Raw genomic sequence first — 4,097 nt, 5'->3', positions numbered from 1 at the left:
GACCAGGTAGTTTTAGTTTTCCTAATGCAATGTATGAACCCTGCCCTTTTCCTGTCCTTGCGGGCCATTGGCTGGTCTCATCAGTGCATAATGTCCAGTCATGTGCCAATATAAACACGACTAGTTTCTTTTTTTTTTATTTTATTATATTTTCCCCCACCTAATAGTATTTTTTTCCAATTATATGTAAAGATAGTTTTCAAAATTTTGAGTTCCAAATTTTTTTCTTCCTCCCTCTCTCTTCCTGACTTCCCAAGACAGCAAACAATCTGATATAGGCTATGTGTGTATAATCATATTAAACATTTCCGCATTAGTCATTAAACATGGCTACATTCACAATGCATTAAGTCAATTCTGACAGCATCACTTTAAGCTGAGCCCCCTTGAATTTCATGAGTTGGGGAAGGAGAAGGAAGAAAAGGAAATTTATTCTCTTGCAGTTTCTCATTGGCCTGGCAGTAGGTTCTCCAAAACTAATTCATCAGAATTTCTGAGCCAGCACTCAACGCCAATTCCCTAAGAACCCACAAGTTAATTAATGATAATTCCTGTAGGATTATGTAGGGAGAATAATCCCATGTCTCAAGCATCTCAAGAAGGATATAGTCCAGCAACAATCATGGGAAAAGCTACTTAAGCAAGTTTAACAGGAAACTCAGGAAGAACCATGACCCAAATGAGGACTGTCTTGCAGTTCAGAAGAGGAAAAGCACTCACCACTCTCTTCCCTTGCAGGGTCATATAGCTGAGAAGCATTCTCTTTGCCTAGGGCAGTCATCTGGCCTGGAAACTCACCTCCTCAGACATCATCTGGTCTAGCTCTTGCGGCACTCCAGTAGTTTCTGTTCCTGGACTCCAAACCAAAAGCAGTAGTTGAGTTCTTATCTGCACCATTTGTTTCCTCAGTGAGTAGGGATGGAGGACTAAGGCTTTGTGATGTCTCATACAGATTCGACTGTTCTGACTAAGCCCTATCCCATCCTGGAATGGAGACATTTGGTTGAAGGCAGAGTACCCAACCAAGCAAGGGGCTGGAAAAGGCCAAGGACAGAAAGTGGAGTCAAAAGTAGAATTAAAAGCAGACACTGAAAGGTCCATTATGGGGGAGAGAGAGGAAACAAAAGCTGAAATTATTCTTGGGAAGGAACCACTGCTTCATGTGTTTTATGCCTGACCTCATCAGCTCAATCCATTCACCTCCCTACCAGTTGGGGAACTCTTCATTCCATTGCAGACTATCTTAGATTTCTTGGTCTCTAGTGGGTACATATAGGCTTCTGCCTAGAACTATGAGCTCTAGCACTCCCCGTTCTGGGTGCAGCTACCTCACCTTCTACTGCACTTACAGGATGATGGACTCTGGAAGGTAATAAATAGAGCTTTAGGCTACTTTCTTCCTGCTAGACTAGTGGCTGTGAGGAATAAGGTCCCTATTTCATTATGTATGAGATAGTTCTCAATTGGCTGCTTTGGCATTACCTTCTCCAGATCTCAGCTTCTCTGCTCAACAGTTTTGTCCTCTTGAGGGTAGGTATGTGTAACTCCAATCCAAACAAGTGCCTAGTGCATTTGATATGGAGTCTGGGGCATTCTGTCCTCTTCCCCTCACCCCATCCATTCCAGTAGCTGACAGTGGTTTCTAGTAACTTAATAAGTAACAAGGTGGTATTAATTTGATATTTACTGGGAAAGGACCCACATGTACAAAAACATTCATAGCAGCTCTTTTTGTGGTGGCAAAGAATTGGAAATCAAGAGGATGTCCATCAGTTGGGGAATGGCTGAGCAAGTTGTGGTATATGAGTGCAATGGAATACTATTGTGCTATAAGAAATGACGAACAGGCTGACTTCAGAAAAACCTGGAAAGACTTATATGGTCTGATGCTGAGTGAAGTGAGCAGAACCAAGAGGACTTTGTACACAATAACAGCCACATTATGTGATGACTAATATTGATAAACTTAACCCTTCTCAGCATTACAAGGATCTAAGACATCTGCAGAGGCCTCAGGATGGAAAACGCTGTCCACATCCAAAGAAAGAACTATGGAAGTTGAATCGCTATCACTTATTTTTACCTTCTGTTGAGTTTTGTTTCATCTTTCTGATGGTTCCTCCTATTGGTTTTAATTTTTACTTACAACTTCACTAATGTGAAAATATGCTTAATAGGAATGTAAATGTAAAGCCTATGTCAGATTGTGCACTGTCTTGGGGAGGGTGGGGGGAGGAAGGGGGAGAACAATTTTCAACTCAAAAGCATATGGAAGTGATTGTTGATAAATCAAAATAAATTAATAAAAGAAAAAAAGAAAAAGAAAAATATTTTTCATATTTTCCATACATATAAACCTGTGCCTTGCTACATAAAATGAATCTGCCTTAGAATAGCTCTTTGAACAATGTAAAGTAACTTCATTTGAAGCATACTTCCCTGTCTACTCTTGGTAGTCCCTTGGATTTCTGGCTTTAACTATGTGAGTATGCATATAGTGGTTCCTCTCATCCCAGAAAGGGCCTTCTTTTTAGAATAAGTCTGCTAACAACTTCTTAACTCAACCCCTCAATACAACCTGCACCAACTTAGTGGTAGGAGACTTCACATTGGTTATCTTGAATGTTGTTTCTTATGTGTTCATTTGGTCATAACTCTCCTTTACTTAGAAATTTTAGCCACAAGGAAAAGGACCTACATGTACAAAAATATTTATAGCAGCTCCTTTTGTTGTGGCAAAGAATTAGACATTGAGAGAATGCTCATCAGTTGGGGAATGGCCGAACAAGTTGTGGTCTATGATTGTGACAGAGTTCTATTGTGTTATAAGAAATGATGAAGGGGATGGTTTCAAAAAATACCTGGCAAGATCTATACAAACTAGTGCAAAGTGAAGTGAAAAGAACCAAGAGATCATTGTGCATAGTAATAGCAATGCTATAATGATGATCACTTAATATTTAAAAAAAAATGACCCTTCAATCTTGGCAACTAGTCCTATCACTTCCTGACAAATAGAAAGAGAAGAAATGGAAGCAGTGTCAGATTTTATCAATTGTTGTTCGTTCTCGAAGAGGACCAAAATGACATCACTATGTTAGAGTTAAGCTTGTATTGGTCTGATCACACTGTAACTTGATTTGGAGGATACAAATACTTAAAGCACATGTCAGTTTTTCACTTTTGTCTCAGATTTGCTGTCCTGAACAACTTACTCAAGGTCTATGTCTTCTAGACAATGGTTTGAGCTTGTCCTTCTGGCCGTGGGCATCTCCTGCAGATCTTTGTAGTTCAGACCTTTGCTTCCAAAGCTAGAAAATTCTATTTCAAGGCACATTACCATTCTGTCTCCCATTTCTTTGCCTTTGTGGCTTTGAATACACTAGGAATGTCCTCTTCACTTCTGTCTTTGTCTTCTTTTTTTTTCCCCTTATCTTCTTGAAGGCTCAGTTCAGGTGCCATCTATTCAGTTATTGGTATACTCTTCCCCCTTCAAATGACCTCATATTTATTTTTCTATACTCATATTATACCTCAAAAAGAATATGTGTAAAATTGGGGGGGGGATTTTGTCCTTGCATCCCCAAAGACAGGTAGAGTACATTGCCATGCTTAATAAATATTTATTGGATTAAACTGAAAAAAAGGAGAAACGGTTGTAGTCTTAATGTTTTTTTTTCTTCTGATAAAATTCATATGTCAGAAAATCCTACATTTTGACAAAGTCACAAGTAGAAATAGAAAAATAATAGAGAAATAGAGAAAGGAATATAGGCACAGGCAAAAAAGTTACTTCAACTAAAATAATTTTACTTTAAAAAAAATTATTATTCTTAATTTAACAAATACAAAATAATACTAACATTTGTATATGCAAAGTAGAAGAGAAAAAGAATATTGTATATAAAACCATAAATTTGTTACATATAGACTGCTCTTTTTTAAGTATTATAATAAACTCAAAATGCAATTTTCTTTTTTTTTTCTCTTAGTGAGGCATTTGGGGTTAGGTGACTTGCCCAGAGTCACACAGCTAGGAAGTATTATGTGTTTGAGGCCAGATTTAAACTCAGGTCCTCCTGACCCCAGGGCCAGTG

Source organism: Phascolarctos cinereus, unplaced genomic scaffold, assembly GCF_003287225.1.
Source record: "Phascolarctos cinereus isolate Bilbo 61053 unplaced genomic scaffold, phaCin_HiC Scaffold_726;HRSCAF=1367, whole genome shotgun sequence".
Lineage (NCBI taxonomy): Eukaryota > Metazoa > Chordata > Mammalia > Diprotodontia > Phascolarctidae > Phascolarctos > Phascolarctos cinereus.
Note: the sequence above shows the minus strand (reverse complement) of the source record.